The sequence below is a fragment of the Mugil cephalus genome, chromosome 4 (genome assembly GCF_022458985.1).
Source record: "Mugil cephalus isolate CIBA_MC_2020 chromosome 4, CIBA_Mcephalus_1.1, whole genome shotgun sequence".
NCBI lineage: Eukaryota > Metazoa > Chordata > Actinopteri > Mugiliformes > Mugilidae > Mugil > Mugil cephalus.
Genome location: NC_061773.1, coordinates 17,609,940 through 17,629,632, shown reverse-complemented (window position 1 = coordinate 17,629,632; position 19,693 = coordinate 17,609,940). Strand labels below are relative to the sequence as shown.

Genomic DNA, 19,693 nt, shown 5'->3' with positions numbered 1-19,693 from the left:
CCTTTTGGAGGTTTGCTCTGACCTGAGATGTTTTCTGAATTCTGTATGTTTGCTTTTATTATCTAAGGTACATTTCTGGTAGATGTTTTTGTATTTATTTATTTTTTTTAAATTACATTTTGAACAGTTGCTATTGTTTGAATAATGCTGGTGTAATGAGTAGTCCTCTATGTATGTTGTAGTTTTACTTTAAAGCCGTGGTACTGCCGGAAAAGGGTGTAGAAAAAAACAAAACTGAGCATTTCAATTCGCAAAAATATTTCTGCACTTAGTCAGACAAAAACTGCGTGTTAAAATGTGGAGGAGAAGCCGGGGAAATTACTGTGTTTATACCAACTGGTTCAGCCAGTATTCAGTCCTGTTCTTCCTCCACAAGAGCTTCGGCAACATAACACAAACTTCAGTTCAGCTCGCTGGCCTTCAGCTGTGTTAACCTCACAGAGATCGTAAGGTCAGCAGTAATCTGGCTAACGAGTTGCTCAGATCCACACTGAATGAATAGGTAATATTCTATATATCCCCTAACATTTTTAAACTTGCATCCAAATAACTCTTGAGCACACAAGGCATTGAACAGAACCTCGTTCTTGACATGTCTGAGTTAATGTAGACATGTCAACTTCGAATGTCAGCAACTTCAAACCGCACCAAGAGATAATTGTCTGAAAAATTTAAACCTCAGCAACTCAGATATGTTTCCCAGAGATGTTAATGTTAATGAGATGGTTGTATTTCACTCCCAAGGACAGCTCGGAACTTGATGATCACGACTTTTAGCTCAAACTGGTCGGTCATCCGGCACGACAGAGGTCTGGAATATCCCTGAAATCTGGGGTAAGGATGTGAAGTATTTAAGAATGCAGCACGTTCAAGTTATGACAAAATGATGCTGGCACGACACGTTCCTCGACCATCTGACCTCTGAAAGGTGGTCTGACCTGATGCAAAGCCTCCAATAGGCTTTCGAATTAACATTTTATGGAAGCAGCATCTAATGCCCTTTTACAAATTACACTTTTTAACACAAATAATGGACCATTTTTATGCAGGGTCACCTGAGCTTACAGCACAATATCCAGTCTACATCATCATTATGACTTTTATGGTCACATTCAGGCTCGGGGTAAAGGTAAGGGAAGGACTGTTGTCTGGTCCAATAATGAAACCAAATCCATCTCGACTTGACATTTATCAGAAACGAAACTCTTTTCCTTTCCTTTCCCATCAAGCCCAACCACATCCTGCTGACTCTGATGCAGCTCATACATGGTGGCGTTCATTTTTCATTCATTTACGAAACCATTTCTGTCTGAACGTAATCCAGCCAGTGATTACCACTGACTGTACATAAAGATGGATGGATCCTCTGTTACCCACAGGGCGGTTTTGAATATCTGTGTGGTGTCTCCGACCATCGCCATCCTGTCCTTGTTTGACTTCACCGGACTTGAGGTGGAGCAGGAGCGGAGCTGAAGTCGGCGAGTATCACCATTGTAGCTACAGAGACCGGATTTTTTTTTTTTTTCTTTTTTTTTACCAGGCTGTGTATCTGCAGTAAAGACAGGCATTTTAACACTGGAGATGACGGGCATTCCCTCCCCTTTTGGAGCCAGCCTCAGGCAACTATTAGAGGAAATGCAGTTTTCGCCACTTCCACACTGGCTTCAGTTTCCAGCAGAGGAGGCTGAGACTTGGTGCTTACGTTGCACCTAAACACAATTGGGAAAGCAGTTTATTGTAGGAAACAGGAAAAAGCAATGCAGGTCTGCTTGTGAATTTTTGTACCATTTGCACTCCTGTCCATGCACATCTCTACAAACTGCTACTATCTTGGACTACTGTCACTGTTGTACATAAGTGTTTATTACAAGATGAAAAGAAAAAACAGCCTTTTGATTCTCCTGAATGTCCTTCTTCTGTGAAATATAAAGAACTTACGATAAAAAATCTTTGAATCTTAAATATAAATATAAAAACATACACGTTAGAATACAGCGGCTGTCAACGAAATGCATAGCTTTCAAATCCAACCTGTTCCTGAATCCTGACATAGACTAAATAAACTGGCTGTATAATATGATTCAAAAGCTCCAGAAAAAAAGACCCAGGAGGTGGATTGGTGGTTCAGCTCCAGATCGTCTTCACCACATTTAGAGCTTTGACTTTTCCGAGGGTGCATTTACATGGACACCGATGATCAGAATAAAAATGTTGTGTGTTGAAATTCTGTTCAATAATAAATGATCATCTCCTAATAACAATGTGAACTCTTGATCTTATTGATCGTTTCTCTCTTGAAGGAATAAATGTATTCTTTCTGTGCATCAGTGCAGCTTGTTGTCCGTGTTATAAGGGATGAACAAGGATGGAATCAAGATGGTTAATTTAGTAAATGCAATATTATAAAGTAATACAACTTATCCACTTGTTAAAAGTCATATTCTGATTGATGTTTTGGGGGAATGTGTATTCTATCAGATAATTTTATTTCCATGTAAACAGTTACTCTGTAATGAGGATGATTTCAATCCCGTCCTGGGGAATACACATGATATCCATGTGTTATTTTAGGACCCAAAAACTTAGTGTGTCTTCTCTTTTAAATGAGACTAGATGCATTTCTCTCCACAGTTTTCAGTCACTATATAAAACCATGTGCTTCTCCTCAAGTAACAGCAGAAGCGAAGGTGAAGCTGAATGCCCTCACACTTGAGGTGAAGTTGGGAAAGAAGACCTGTTAAAACATCCCACAATTAAGCAGCAGTTTTCAACCGGCTTAATCCTGACGAAAACAACAACAACAACAACAACAACTAACAAATCAAAAGGACATGTCCGAAAACGCAAAAGAAACGCAGCTGAACTTGTGGACTTTCCTGAAGACGTTCCGCCGCTCATTTCAAATCCAGCTTCCTTTCTTTTAGCGGTTCTGGACACACGCCGCGGTCTGGAGGACTGAGAACCTTCTCGGGCATTAAGCGAAGGGACATTTCATAAACACCGCAGATCGTGAATAGCGTTTTTAGGTCCAGCAAACAAGCCGAACATCCGGGAAACGCGACCTGATCTGCAAAAGACGTGGAATGCCTTATTTCTTGTCTTCCGCCCTTCAAAACCCGGTAATGATGGAGGAGCAAAAAGCGACATGATTGGTGGATGCAGGCGGCCGAGGAGAAATGTAAACCCCTTCGTTTTGTTGCATCGAGGGGGTTGAAAACTGAACGCTCCCCTCTTGTTTTTTTTTTTTTTTTTGCTTCTTCTCCCCCTCCTCCTCCTCCTCCTCCTCCTTCCTTCAATGACAGCAGCAGGAGCCAGCCGGTCGGTGCGGTGGGAAGCTTCCCCCGGTACGAGAAGGATTTCCCTGCAAGTCTGCGGTAAGGACAACAACAGAACAACACCTCCACCAGCACCACGTAGGAAACAAACACAACGGCAGGCAGTGTGCGTGGGGCTCACATCAATGCGAATCGCCAGGAAGGGAGAGGGGGGTAAAAAAAAAACAAAAAAAAAAACACGCACAATACACAATGGTGTTGCCTGGGGCTGCCGCGATAGCTCTCAGACAAACCCAGGAGAGACTCGCTCGGTTTGCTTGCTTGACAGCTGCAGGGCCAATGGAAATATGCACGGAGCCAGCTGCGCTAGGCTGCAGCCAATGGAAAAATCTGAAATGGTGAGCTCTGCTGGACCCGAAAATGGTGAGGTTAGGCTGGCTGCAGCAGCCACACCGCCGCCGCCGCCGCCGCTACGGCTACAACTTCCAACCAAACAGTAACAGTAGTGATAATAATAATAAAAGAAACAGAAAAGCTGTTTGTGTGTTTGCTGCTGCTGCCGCCGCTGCGGTGGCCATTTTAGGTAAGAAGCGCTCCTTTAACTTTTGGATGCGGCTTCTCTTTGCGGGTGCGTGTGCGCCGCGCTGTCTAGACCGGACCTTGGTGACCAAACTGTGTGCATCCAGACTGAATGAACTCCGTGGAGCTGCTGCTGCTGCTGGCTTTATGTGGATTAAATAGATATTGCGCGGAGTTCCACTCCTCCTTCTCCTCTTTTCTCCCTCCTCCTCCTTTTCCCTCCCTCCTCTCCTCCCCATCTCTCTCTCTCTCTCTCTCCTCTCTCTCTCCCCTCCCTCCCTCCCTCGCCTGCTAATTTTTTATGCATTTTTCTAAACTGTCATGGCGATTTTGTGTCCTTGGAAATAAAAAAAGCGCCAGTGTTTTTTTTTTTTCCTTTCTCGGGGCTGAGCGCTGGGGGATGTCTTGCCGGTGAGAGCGTGTGTCCGGTGTCCGGAGCAGGTGAGCTGTCCGCCGGGGAGGGTTTTTGTCGGTGGAGAGATGTCCCCGGGAAGGAGTTTTTAGAGGCTCCCCCGCACGTGTAAGGAGAGAGGGCTGTTATAATGTATTTACAACCAGCGGTGCAGTGACATTACACGGCTAGCGGAGAAAGCTAGCGCGGTAGCTACGGGTGCTAACGTGAACCGGGACACGGTGTCTCCTTTTCTCCGTCGGCGTGTGCAGCGCGTGTTTTTTTTTTCCCCATCCCGACTCGCCGTTTTCTTCGCCAGGAACTTCTTCTCCCCCCCTCCCAGCTAGCTCTCCCAACTTGTGGCAATCCCTTGCTACGTCGAAGCTAGCCCTGCGCTAGCCCCCTGCGTCTGCTAGCATTCACCAGAGCCCCAACCTCAAAGAGCTCCCATCAAAGCTAGGCTGCTAGCCCCGTTAGCTTGCCGCAACATTTGTAGCCGTGGCAGCCAGGTGTGTTTGCGGGGATGTAGTGAGTCACGCAGTCACATCGAGTCGTGAGAGGCGATAGTGTTGTCCGCTAATGCCACACACTTTCACCTGGCCAGGTGTAACACCCTCGGGCGACAGACAAAGGGTGCCAAAAAGCTAAACCCCTACCCCCCCCCCTTCCCCTTCTCCTCCCCTCCCGCCCGTCACGGTGGGCTCTTTCAGCGATAATAGGAGCAAACGTGAACATGCAAAAACAAGTGAAAACCCTTAAAGTCATCCCGGTTTCCACATTATGTTCCCACTTTAGGGCGCAGGTGTCAAACGTATGGCTCGCGGGTCAAAAGCGGCCCACCGGAGGGTCTAATTTTGGCCCGCAAGCAACATGAATTTGCGAAAGTGCGAAAATTACATAGAAGACTGCAGTTTTTCAATGAAAATAGCTGCTGTTCCTAAACAGAACACAACGCCGAGACCCAGGACTACACAGCAGCAAAAACTGCACTTATTTTTCAAGTTAATTTTGTTAAGGACAGTTTGTTAAATGTAAGCATTTTTGTTGATTTCCTTGTACTTCTGTGCACTAAAACTAACGGGAAAAAAAATCTGGAGTCGTCGTTATTTATAGGTTATTATGATATTATCTTACTGCTCCAGCCCACTTGGGATCAAATTGGACTGTATGTGGCCCTCGAAGTAAAATGAGTTTGACACCCCTGCTCTAGGGTCAGGCTTGATGTGATGTTTCCTCTCCATGGATTGCAAATGTTGCTGGAAATCTTCCAATCATCTGTACTTTGTAGCGACAGCACTGGTCTCTCTATGGGAATTTCTCTGCATCTGTGTGATCGGGTAGCGCTGTGATTGGTTTGCAGTGGTTGCTGGTTCAATTTCCAAGACCACGCTGTCCAATGCCGTGCGTGTCAGGACCCAGTCCTGTTCTTCTGTTCTCACATGTTGGTGTATACACTCCCCCCGGGGACTATGGACTTGTGGCTGTGGGTGAGAAAAGACATGCAGCTAAGGCTATTTGAGGACTCCAATCTTAATGTGTGTGTGTGTGTGTGTGTGTGCGTGCGTCTGCCAACTTGTTCACCCGTTGTGTTAGTTGCACTTTTTACTGCCTCCTTGCAGAACTGCTGCTGCTGTGTTTTGACTCCCATCATCAAAGGAAGCCGAGGAAGAAAAAAAAAAAAAAAAACAACTTTTGCCCTCTTCCCTGTTGTTGAGACAGCTGACGGTCATAGTGGGAGTCGAGGCTGCTCCGCATAGTTGAGTTATGTTATAGCCCACCAAGATTTGCTTTATCGCATTATTTAATCAAGAAACTGCTGCAGTGTTAAAGCTACTGCTGATGCGGGATGAGCACGTCTTGGTTTCAGCTGCTTTCCGTAGATTAATGTTGACATTTTCAGGACTTACTCAAAGCTGATCAATAACTAGTATTGGTGTTGAACATTTACATCTTTACATCGCTGCTCACCTTTACTCTGTTTAGGATTATTTAGTAATTTTGTTGTAATTCTCTTCGCCGAACTGACTGTTAAGGGTCAGCGTTTAAACTGATTCAGTGCAAAAACAACAATTTTTTTGCATTTCCCAAACCACTGGTGGACTTTTAGTAGTACTGCGAAACGGAAACCTCGAAAGAGCCACCTGTTGAAATGAAACGCAGACTCGGTAACACTCGAGCTCGAAGTGCCACGGCAAAAAATGAAGTATTTTCCGTGTTTAAGCTAAAAAAAACAACACAAAACTCCTTCTCCTCCAGTTATTTTAAAAATGTATTCATGGATGAATGGGAGGATTACCAAACAAAACACAGCCTGATTATAGTGATTAATAATAAATCTTGACAAGTATTCATGAGCCATGACGCCTGCATTAACTCGCAACATTATTACCGACATTTACACAGGTGAATGCTATAGTTTGACACAATTTCATGTTCAGTCGTGCATCTCGATGCAACCTCTCCACTGTTTTTGCTTTGAACTGTACTGTACTGTTCTCTCTGCTCCTCGTGGGCAAATCAAATTGCGCCCTCGCTTAATTAACATGAATTAAATATATATATTTTTTTATCTTTGTTAAGATTTTTAATTATTTATATGATTGTATATACAGTTTAATGAAAGAGTCATTAAGTTTCTCCATGCACCAAACATTACAGGTGCATTTTAGTACATAACAACCACCTGTCGGAGCCATAACCAGGGTATAACTGCACAGAAATGTAAACTACCTGCTTCAACATAAAGGTGATAGAATATCCACATATGTAGGACAGAGATCCACAGTTGCATGTGTATATTGAAGCAAGAGGCATGTTTGAATGATGCAGCAGTTAAAAAGCCCAGTCATTGTATAGTTAGTAGCCATGTTGGCTTTTTCTTGATTAGTCATACCAGCAGGAATTTGTTTAAGTTCACCTTAACCACAGTTTGGTCAAAGGATTTATGTGTAGGATGAATAGTTATTATAGGAAACTGTCTTTATATTAATATATAAAGATATAATATAGTAATTTTAATATTCAGTATTGACCAATCAGAGTCCAGACTGTCTTGATGCTAACTCCAGGAAGGTTTTTTTTAAATATAGTGAATAGTGTTTATTCATTTTCTTTTTTTTTTTTTTTTAATAGAATTAAACTGATTGCCTCCTACTACCTGATATAACATTTTGTCTTATCATTCTTTTACACAGTGCGCTCCTTATTCTTGTTTACTTTTCTGCCCCTGATGTATGCTGGTGCAAACTGCAGTTTCCCCCATTCTGGGACAAATAAAGCTTTTCTATTTCTATTCTGTTCTGTCTACGTTGCACAATTTACAAATTTTTGTCCGACTGACTTCCAGAGTAACGTCGTGCCAAACAGCAGACTGGTTTAGTCACGTGATTTTGGTTCTTCTTCTTCTTCTTCTTCTTCTTCTTTGATTTTTGGCAGCTTTGATGCTAGCCAGCTGCTGTTAAAACAGAAGAGGAAGAAAACAGTTTTTCCGCTACAGGGATGTGGTTTTGGTTTATGGCGGAGCAAAAATGAATACAAATCAGTCAATAAATTAGAAAAGGTCACGCTCGACGTTAGCCAGAATAGATCAGATCATTTAAAAACGTGCTTGGATCGGCACAATGCCGATGGTGGCTTACCGACTTTATATATCAGGAAAGCAAAGAAGTCACTTGATGTGTCGCAGTGTGATGCTACATCCTATTAATGCCATTCATGGTATTGATGGAGAATTGTTTACATCACTAAACATCTTTTAACGTATTTAGTGAACACACAACCTCATCACCAGTTTGTGTGGATATGCGACACAGCTGAAGTCTGACGTGAGAACTGGTGAATACAGAGGACAACATCAGGAAGGGTTCTTGGTTAAAATCGTCTTTTCTGAGGAATTTTAGCAGAGCAGCTGCAGGTACTTTCTTGACACATCACAAGACAATCTGGTGATTGTATTTGCAACTTCCCACTTTGTGCATCAGCAGGCTTTGGGGCGTATGGTGCCCTCAACCATTTTAATGTCAAGTTGCCGTCGTGCGATCTACACTCGCGTACAGCAAGTCTGTATTGATGGTTTTGTAAAGAACAAAAAAATTGCCCACATTTGTCTAAAATCCCTGTCATCAAAGCTTTAATGACAACAGCATTTGCTTTTTCAAAACTTGCGAAGCTAAGTGCTTTACAGAGACGGTAACGTGTTCGTGCATGTGGCGAAGCTGTGCAAAAATATCTTGTTTTGCACTTTATAAAACATTTTTTTTTCTTTCCCTCAGTGTTGTTACGCTCCAGATAATGGCAAAAATTACAGCCTCATGCGTTCCCTTGTAGGCACCAGCCTTTCATTAATGGGTCACAGGTTCAGCGCTCGGCTGCCAGTGTTGGTTATGACAGGCGACCGTGTTGGGGGGAAAAAAAAACTAAATGAAATATCTGGAATTATAGTAAAATGACACCAAGTTCACGCAGCAGTCTGAGTCGGGTTGTTTCCTACTGAAGGATTCAGTGTTATTTCAACTTTCTCCTGGGGTGCTCGTTTGTTGGTGTTCTACGAGGTAGATTGTGTGTTTTGTTCTTACGCCTGTTACTTCTGTGGATGGAGGGAAAAGGGAATTAGTTTTAAGCAGACAGAGTGAATCTCAGTTTAGTGTTTCAATTAGTGTCTATCAGCATCTCAATTAGTAGGGATGGAAGGCTCTTGTTTTTTTTTTGCCCCATTTGCTTTGTGTTTCAGGCTGGGAACACAGCTGTGCATTTACATCAGAATTTAGTACTAAGTAGCCCAGGTGTTATTGACATGTTGTTAGTGAACCTGTTCACAAATGTGGCCTATATGCCTAGTGAATGTTATGCTTTAGATTCAATTGAGTAATTCTGTCACATCTTGTTTTCTGAGCCTTATCATGAGGAGTCAGTCAGAGGCTCTGATATCACCCCGCTTGCCTTCACGCTTGCCCGCTTGATGTCCCGATTGAGTGTTTTTTTCTTTTTCTTTTTGCCCCTTGATCTGATACTGAAGTTTTAATATTCAGCATTGGCCGATCCAAGTCGCAATCCAGTCTTAAGTGTCCTAGAGTTCCTCCCCTGTTGTGTTTTTCCTAAAGTCTTTTCTCCTCTTACTTGTGTTGTCCTAGATATGACTGCATTAATTCCAATAAATAGTGTCCGGGTCAGTTAAAAAATGCCTAATGTGATTGGCCCAATACAGATCGGGACGTCCCTAACATCTAAAAACCCAAGCGAATGCAGTTGGTAAACCCAAAGAGTTGTCCAGAGTGGCGAGTTGTTGCTTTTCTTTGTTCTTAAATCAGCAAAATTAAAATCTTGGTTGATTGTTAAAAAGAATTGAATAAAAATACAAAAACAAATAACTACTCGACATTTCAAGGCGAGTATCGGTCTGGAGTGTTCTTTTGTTTACCTGTGCAGAGACGTCACCCTAAGCCAGAGGTCTTCAATGTTTTTCAGGCCAAGGACCCCAAACTGATGGAGAGATTAATTAAGGACCCCCCACCTACTAAATGTGTTGTTATTATCATTTTGCATTCAATATTAAGCTATCCCTCATCCTTTTACTAAAATATGTTGGACTCATGTTAATGTGTATTTAAAATTTTTTTTAATTTGAAATTAAAAAAAAAAAATGTATATATATATTTCCACAGACTCCCTAGGGGTCACGGACCCCCTGTTGAAGACCTACGCTCCAAGCTGCTAGTCATTCTGTGAAAATATCATAACGTGGCTCACAGCTTCATTGTCGTGACGTCTTTCAAAGGCCGGAGAAGGCAGCAGAATACAGCTGTGACGTTAATGTGTAACTCAATGGTTTCCTGTGTCAGTGTCACGGTACCGGAGCAGCCGGCTCGGTCAGCTGGACGCTCGCCACAAGAGAAAGATGGAAACTGTGTCATCAGGAGATGCTGCAGGAGTTGCAACTTGGAGGTGATTAGTCCATCTAATTAATCGAGGAGGCTGAGTCTCCTTGTATCGTAACCCAGACTAAGCTGCGTCTGAAAACACGGTCCGCTTCTTTGTTTGTTCCCACGTGAGGGCATCACACATCTGAAGCGGGGATGGAGTGAGGAGGAGGAGGAGGAGGAGGTGTGGGCTATTTTAAAGACGTGCTTCCCTCTTCATGCATGCTAGCGCACGCGTGCACACGTTTGGGGAAAAACAGATTTGGTTCTGATTTCGCGCAGCCTGCTGAGCCTCCCCGTCCCTCCAGCGAGTTGTCGTCCTCCGATGACTCTTAGGTGCATCAACAGTTAGGCTCTTCCGCTCTTTTGTGCAAGGGCAAGTGACGGAGTGAAGGGAATAAGGTCACTGGAAAGAGGACAAGATGACGAGGAAGTCTTCCCGTCTGTGGTAGGTGAGGAAATGTCTGCAGGTTATGATAAATGCTCAAGGTCACAGAAAAGATTTCGGCGCAATTATTCTGTTGATTATTTTCTCAATTACAGGTTGAACGAGAGAAGAAATACAAAGGGATCTGTCACCATTTCTAAAAGCTCAAGGACGTGTCTATGAAAGAAGCCAACTTTTTTTTGTTGGCTCTTGAAAATACAATTAAGTGACTAAAATATTGACTGACTTGACGCTCCAATCTCAAAGTGGATTTATCAGTGTAGGCCGGGCAGCTCGGTTGGAACCATTATCTGAATATTAACACGGATTAGAGATCCGAGCCGATCCTAAGGATTGGCGCCAGGGTTGATCCAGGCATATTTTAATGGATTGGCATTGGATGAACTGAAGTTGATCAAATTTTGATTCTTTTCGTGTGTTTTGTAGAAGTCACGGCAGGTTTCTAATTTCCTCCTCCATGTATTCCAGTGAGTTCTGTCAGAGTAGTTACCGATCCTGTCGTGAAACCCGAGTTGAACCTTTTCCAGGGTCTGATTGAAACCGATCCATTATTTCTCCTCCGTCTTTTACTTTGCCTCACCACTCTCATTGGCTTTGTTTATATGGACGTTAATATTCCAGTAATATTAATAATAAAGATGACAACCAAGTCAGAGAAAAAAATAGCGCAGGTGACCGCCTTGGTCAGAAATAGATACACTCGGATTGAAAGATGGTGGAAATGTTTCTTAATGTGTTTATTGGGAAAATATTAGCTCCTAAGAACCATGTGAACACTAGATGTGACTTCTCTTTGAATGAATCCATTCTTTTTGTGGACGCTTGCTCCATGGAGATAGGAGAACAGTGAAAACAGGTGTGAAAAGATGGACGAAGGTAGAATCAACTCCCATTGAATGAATTCAGCGTTGTGAATAAATCTGGGGAGAACTTTTTTCTTTTGTCATACATCCAACAGATTCAATTCTCCACAGCAGGTAAAACCCGTTTGCACATGTCAGAAAAGTGCTAATGTGATTGATGTTATGGGGCATGTAAACACAGTTATCAGATTATCATTAATCTGTTCATAAGCTGACCAGCTGACGTCCCCCGCCCACGACACATTTGCAGCGAAAAGTTGGTCAACTGTGTGTGACTTTCATAATGTAAGAGTCGACCAAATCTGAAGTCCTATCGTGTGCGGATATTTTCTTCTCTGTTTTGGTTCAAACACGCCCTGCAATGAAAACCAAATGACTTGTTACTAGACCATTATTCTGATAAGGACAGAGTGTGACTACGGTAGGCTATGTAAACTTCTGATAGCTAATTTATGTTAATACAACGTGTAACTTGACAGTGGACCAGAATAAAACCTGCTTACTGTTGTTGTGCTCTTTGCAGCCCTAGAGATTAATAAGATTGATGAAAGGCTCAAACGCCATCACTCAGTAACACTAATCTGAGCTGACTGACTGTTTCTGAACTCTCATTTTCTGTAGACTGTGATTGTATCAGCCACGTCTTTTTTATTCCTGTAAAACTTTTTTTTTTTAAATATAATTTAAGAACCTGGCAGTTCAGTATAAGAGTATCAGACACATGTTTAATTAACAATTAGTGAAAGGTTATTTTTAGATATAAATGTACAGTATCACATAGCCTGAGTGATATCCCGTGATACTTATGTGAGTGATATTTGAGAGTTTAAAAACATGTCTGAGAAAATATTAATTAATATCGAAAAAATCAACCTGTTACTATCTGCAGCTCCAATATGCCATCATACTAATCTAAGTAAAGACGTCGCCTTTAGCTGCTATAGAAAGGAGTTTACATTTCAGCTGTGGCTTTTGTTGTTCACACACCCTGTGATATATGTGTGTTTGTTTATCTGTGTGTGTGTGTGTGTGTGTGAGTCCTGTCACATAAGGCTGCAAAACGAGTGAGCAGTGGATGGTTGTTTCATTTCTGAAAACAGCATGCTCTTGCATCAATATTCATGGCTGACAGGTGTGTGGGGATAAAACAACTTGGCACCAAACTCAGAAAAATCTTCCACGTCTCCCTCGTCCTCTCTCATTTTTAACTGCTTTCATGGTTTCGCTGTATTTTCAGCTTGAACAGGAAGTCCACATCTCCTGTACATTTATATTTCCCATTTCTTGCGCTATCTCCGTCATACCTATTCACTCTAAGGCCACGTAACTGTATCATAATGACTCAACACACAACAGCTTTCACTGTTGGCTGCTTGTAACGTTGGTTCTGCTGTGTCCTCTGCTATGAGAAAAATCGAGCTATGCGCACTACCCCTTTTTCATTTTGAAAGGTCATTTTTATGACATTTAAACTGTACTGTAGCTCTCTTTTGCTTGCAGGGTGCCGGTAAAGACAGACGTCAGATGCGGTGATATGCAGCCATGTAACTCTGCCTCGTCTTCATTTTCTACTACCGACTTCAGTCCAAATTAAAGTGATAGCGGAGCACTTTATTTAGAACTTGTGCCGTCGGTTGAAGTGGTAGAGGTTCCTGCGGGGCTAAAGATGAATAAAGTATTTGTGTTTCTCATCTTTACAGATAAACACAGTAAGTCACAGTGAATCATTGTGATTCACAGTTTCGAAAGGATTTTCGTGTCTCTTAAAACACATTTTTACTTTGGCGTCTAAATTGTCCCTTGGTTAAAAAAATTTATTACGCAGAATTGATAAGTGGGAGCATAGTTGAGAAAATACCTATATATAAAAACTGAAAACTGCCGAAAAGACTTGTCTCGCAGCAGCAACGTAAGGATTCAGGACTTGACAAAGGCCTGGAGCCTTACGGTTGGTGGTCAACGGACCAATCAGAACAAAGGACCTATTTCTTTACATATATACGTAGAAAATACGTGGATATTTTCGTTAATAAGACACTGGAATGAATACGTTTGCTCTCAAATAGATGAACACGATTTATACTTAATGCAGTGTGGCTTTGAATGCTTCAATATAATTACAGCATAAAGCCGGAGCCCTCCTGAGCCTAATTTCCTGCACAAAATCAAGGGCAGGATCAGTACTGTGAGCAGATACTTCTTCATTTCAAAATCTGTATCAATATTTACTTTGTGCGGTAGAGATGAAATATTGCTGCGCTTGACCGTAGCACAAAAGCAAGCGAGCTACTTGGACTTGCAGCCACTCATTCGGCGCATGCGCAGCAAATCCAGGTGTCCAACGCCACCTTGTTATTTAGCACAGTGTATGTATTCCAACCAGAGAGACAATCAGATTAAGTGTTAATGAACACGCCTCTCAGTTTTGACCGAAAAGTCCGTTCTGACCGAGGTGGAAACGAGAGGCATTTTTATTCTGATTATTATTAGTGTCCATGTGAATGTTGGCAGTGATCATTTTCCGGCTGAAGATTAAAAATGCGTTATGGCGGTGGAATTGTGAAACGTGTTACCACACCGTGGACGGCCAGGATGAGAGAAGGAGAACGCCAGCAGGCTGTTAAAATGCAGCTAAGGGTGGAAAAAGTTGAAAAAATATATATAAACTCAGAAAAATATCTCTTCTGACAGTTTGATTTCAAATGATAAAAATGCATTCAAGTGCCAACTCGGTTTAAAAATATTTTGCAAAAAGTTTGCTCGACGGACGAATGCATTTAGCGTCTCTATGGCAACGGGAGAACGGCTTTTAGGCGCTTTTTGGAACAGGAGATGAAGTGATTAGGGTTTGGTGCTGCATTGTTGGCCTGTTTCCTTGCCGTTTCGCCCTCCCTCTGTGTTCATTCACTCCATGCCCTCCACGTGAACCACCCTCCCACATGACAGACACAACACATCACACAGCCTCCACTTCCCCAGTATATGAATAGTCCAGTATTTATGTTTCATGTTTCATGGTGTAGATCAGAGGCGTCGGAGCCTTTTTCACCGAGGGCTGCATACGGAAAAATGTATGGAAAGCTCAGTCGCTCGAGTGAAGTATTTCATCTAGGTAAATTATGCTTGATTTAATATAATGCTTTAAGAAATAAAACAGCCTACATCACAGTTTTAATTAGTTGGGTTGTAAAAAGAGTTGGGAGCTCATTCATAAAACAGAAGCTTCATATTTCTTCTGAAATTGGATAATGGGTAAAAAAGCGGGTAAAGGGGAAAAGAGTATATTTCAAGCTTGTTGTATAAATAAGTAATTTGTGTTATTGACATCTGAATACTGTGGTATAGACTTCATAGCTCTTTGTTGCATTCGGTGGGAACAGTGATGATTTGGACTGAAGGATGGTTTGCAGGCCGGGAGGAAGGTTTGTGGTCGAGATAGTTGTCGGTCATTCTCAGTCTCAATCTGCTTTTCTGGAATGTAAAGTCAGCTGTCGTCACCTTCTAGATGAAATAATTGTGGAATCTCATCACACGCAAATGACAAGTCTTCAGTTCGCTGAAATGGTGTTTCTAGACATGCTACAGTCGTTGAATGCTGCCTTTTCTTCCAGGCACATTAATCCTCTGACTTCATGCATTTACCACTTGAGAATGGTTTCTCATGTCGGGCAGTGAGTTGAGAACCTTGGAATTGGCTATTTTGGAATTTTCCTGTGTTTTGTTTGAAGAGCTTCAGACTAGGAGGCTCTCATTGGACACCAGTGATGGTCTGATGTTTGGTTTCATAGCGTTATCATATATTACACTCTATCATCACAGCAACAGAAACGCTTTCCCTTGTTTTCTGTGAAGAAATATTAATTTTACCAACGTTTCTGTAATTTTTTGCACTCACTTACTCTCTTGTGTTTCACCTGTGGCCAAAGTCTTCTTAGATAAATCTTGTTTTGTGGAGATGCTGCAGCGTTCAAGACTCTACCGCCTCTTACTATGAAATAGGAAAATACAGTAAAGTAAAAGTACTATATGTGGACGATACTTGACTCTACGTTAAGAATGTTTTGCCAATTGAAAATGGAACATGAGCCACAGCTGGACTGTGGGCTGTAGTTTGGACACCCCTGGTGTAGTGCCTTACCTCCAAAGACCCTTCCTTACCAGGTCAGACTCATACAGGGAATGCATTGATGCCACGCCCCCTTGAGTGGCAAAAACTTGGTGAAATTTAGCATTAAATACAGCGAGAGGACAGTTAAGGAGACAAGGACGATTGAACTCTACACTGATCATACAAACTAGTATGGATTTGCCTCAGTTTCAGTAAGTTTTAGGTCATTTCTGTTATGATAAATGTCGCTAAATAAAAGATAAGAGCTAAGAGCTTTACTGAGAAGTAACGTTAGCCATACAATACTGTAGCGTCCGACTGGACGTCAAAAGGATGAAGGGTGATTGTGATCGTAAATAACTGTTTTATTGTTATTTATTGTTGCAACTGAAATAGTTACTGTCGGCTATTCCACAAACATCCACACAGCCCTCCAGAACGTATCTTAAGAAGTAACTTCAGGTATGACTTCATCACAAAATACAGCATGAATTAATATCACCTGACGCACCAAGTTTCTGTGCCTGGATTCCAGTTATTTCTTCTAATGCAGTGATGCATTTATTTCTTTTATCTTTTTTCCGATATCTGTTAAAATACATCTCTTCCTTCATGTCAGAGGGTTTTTTTTCTCCATCAAAACCCATCCAACATTAGATGTTGAGAACTACAAATGCCTAATTCTGGCTGTCGGTTGCTTTTCTATATATCGGTTTGTAGCGCTAATAAAGTTAAAGAGCTTTTTCTGCGGCTGTGCGTTATTTGCTGATCTTTACGACAGATACGCAGCAAAAGATTAAGTGGCTCGATCGTCCCCTCCGCTTGCAATTAAACCGTGTATTTAGAGAATATCCAGTGTTTATTCTAAGGATTAAGCGTCACACCTTTAAAGGCAGTTATAAGTCTTGTCTAAACTTCCTTGCAGATGCTGTAGTTGTTAATGGTTCAGCGAGACAGTTGGCGGGAGTATCTCACCGTGTACCACAGATGCCATTTTATCATTCACGTGCTAAGCCGCGAAAGGTGGACTCTGCTGAATGTCATGTACTCGCTGTTGAAAATGCGAGGAGCACCTGCTCCGTCTTGTTGCTAGTTACCGGCTATCTCAGCTCTCCTGGATTTCCTTGCAGCTTTCCAGAGGAGACGGAAATGGATGAGGAAGTTAAAAGAATGAATTGATGAGGGACTGAGCGGGCAGCAAAAAGGCTTACATCGATTGTGTTTCCAGTTCATCCGAAAAGCCACAGGCGCTTCCAGTTTTCACTTGATTAGGTTTTTGTGTAAATCTGATCGGCTGGCACAAAAGCGGGCGAGGAAAAAAAAAAAACGCAGAACAAAGCACCTTCTGGAGATTAAAAATGTATTAAATGAACTTTAGCAACACAAGTAAATTGTTGTAGTGACGGCACACAAACCAAAAAAAAACTGCACAAGTATTTGAAACTGCTTGGGGAAAAAAAGTGAGACAATGGACCTGGTATCAGTACAGAGAGATAAACAATTTACCACAAGTCTCTAACAGGTCAGATTGAAGTCTCACTTATAGTCAATGTAATCTAAATTTTGACCCCATTTCTACAACATTTTATCGCAGCATACTGGCATCTTCAAAGCGAGCGCCGTAGCTTTAACTTTAATTGGCTGATGGTAATTTTAAGGAATCAACATGGAGAGTACGACATTACGTACTTGTTTTTATTTTCTTCATCGCGGCTGTCTGGACAGTTTTATTTCGTCCTGCTAGCAAAACATCTGATATGCTTACTGAAGCCCCAATATTTTTCAAGTTTTATATTACAGAGACGTTTCTGTTTCACAGTCTCACAGCTGGTTGGTTAGAGCAGTGACATTACTTTGGCGTATGGATTATCATCCAAATAAGTTATTTGTCTGGAGGCACATTCTAACCCTCGTATTGTCTCTATTCTGATCTGTTTGACTACATAGGCCTAAAATAATTCCTCTTATTCTCAACTAATTACTATATATTGTACGCTTGAATCCAGAATCCGTGGGCGCTATGGTAGACCACATTCAAACTAAACAATGAAACAGTAGAAACGGGTCAAATTTCGACCTGGCGGACAATAGGAAGGCTAATCACAGGTGTGGACACGTGTGATCGTATCACTAAGGATGCACCTTACTGCCAGGTGTGAACGGGGCATTAGTCAATAGTGCGGAGCGAAGTCCACCATATCCTTGTTCCTTCTCCACAGAAGCTGCATTTGACTTTGAATTTCACGGTTGATAGTTAGATTAGAGTTGCAAATTAGAGTTTTCAACCAAAAGAAAGTGAATAATGGATATGGGAGAAATTCCTGCCTCAGACTGTGAAATTGCAACATAAGACATAAAGTGCATTTTAAAATGTACCATGTTGTTTCCGTTCCAGCGGTGCTGTGTTGCACCTGCACTTAAAGATTCACTCTGCTCCTGCCTATTTTGAAAATGATTGGTTAGGAACTAAATTGGCAGCAAACCCAGGCTTAAACCAAATATGTCTGTATTCTGCAAAAAAAAAAGTAAAAAGTCGTATGTGCTTTTAGAAAACTTTGTGTGGAATCTATGCGGGAATACTCTGGTATCCAGACATAAGTAACATGTAGGTCACATGCTCTGGGATCTGATTTTGTGCCTCACATGTGTTCCCTGCAAGAAAGTGGGAAAACATGTGACTTAATGCAGACTGATGCTGCCCACTGACGAGGAAACATCAGATCTGTGTCACATGGAAGGTTGTTTCAGTCACAATACGGATAATCCACCAGTAAATACCCGTAAATTCCAGTTATTTTACACTTCAGATTGTGTTGGCAGGAAAGACGAGTGTGCGGAGCCAAACCATTAAACATCCAAATAGACGGATGGAACCAAAGAAATTAATTAAATAGTAATTCTAGAAAATGTTGAATTTTTGTGCTGAAAAGATTTTTATCTCTGGATGTAAGGTCATGTAGCTACTGCTCAGCCAATTAATCAGTCGCTATGATGAATTAATAATTGTACCATAGTATAAAAAGCTCAGAAATGTCCTGTGAGTGAGTAACTTTAAATATCTGTCATTATTATGTTACATACCATTTACTGCATGTTTTAATAACCTTTTACTAACCTTCTGGGACAGGACCAAGTGAAGTACAATCTCTCAACTTTCTGTTGGAGTTTCTCCAATGACAGAAACCCTGATGTAAGTACAGTAATCCCAAATGCGCTAGCGCAAAAACTTGCGTCTCAGGGTTAGAAACGTTTAAACATTCGTGTTTCAACTTAACATTTCAGACAAAACAACACACTAGGAGATTATAAAGGCCATAATAACTGGACAGATTAATCCACAGTGCAGCCCTATACATCGATCTTATTGGTGATTTTCTTGTTGATTAAACTTTGCAGAAAAAGAAAACACTAAACCAAAGCCTTAAAGTGTTGGAGAAACACTCTACAATATGTCCCGGTCTGACGTAACATGAGTGGTATTTGCCTCGAAGGCAGTGTGTTGAGCAGTGGTCGTGTAGCCTCGTGGAACCAGTTGCTGTCCCGCCGTCTAACCTGTTTTCAGACGACACGTCACGTATTCAGACACATCTGACCACCCGACGAGGCCGAACTGTTCTATGTACTGAGACTCACGATTATCAATCAGAATTTTTCTTTTTTTCTATTAAAATATTCGGCGTGCGCACCTGGCGGAATCACGGCTGATATTAAAATCACGCGGCAGCTGAAATGTAAATCTTGTGTTTACACGGGACGTCTGCCACGTGGAGACGCAAGCACACAAATCCCAGCAGAGGGTTCAATTTGGATTCTGAAACCCCAGAGGGAAGTGAAACGGGAAACGTTTAGCTCTGTTTAATTTACACGTTTCTCTTTTCAGGTGTGAACGTGCTGTCTTGTGTGAATGTTGCTGCTTTCGAATGTCTGGGTAAAACTTACGGAGTCCAACGTCCAGACGCCGCGCGTCCTGTCGGGCTCAGAGCAGTGCAGGTGTTGATGCAGACATACGAGTGTAGTTGTTAAACTGACAGTCTAAATTACTGGTCTAAAAATGGCAACCAGCCAGACTGGATGCGCCTGACGGACGTCGCTCAAATGTTGAGCCGGATTGTAG

The 19,693-nt window shown here is 41.9% G+C and overlaps 1 protein-coding gene across 3 annotated transcripts in view; it reads left to right on the top strand.

Moving 5' to 3' along the window:
• Positions 1-681: 681 nt before the first annotated feature.
• Positions 682-19,693, top strand: part of chd6 (chromodomain helicase DNA binding protein 6) — a 111,411-nt gene continuing 92,399 nt past the window's right edge. For 2 of the 3 annotated variants that reach the window (XM_047582318.1, XM_047582316.1), the window contains exon 1: positions 4,152-4,295. The gene's annotated coding sequence lies outside the window, so the exon portion shown is untranslated. Of the gene's footprint in view, positions 3,375-4,151; positions 4,296-19,693 lie in introns of those variants that run through there. The other variant, XM_047582317.1, reaches the window with a different exon arrangement.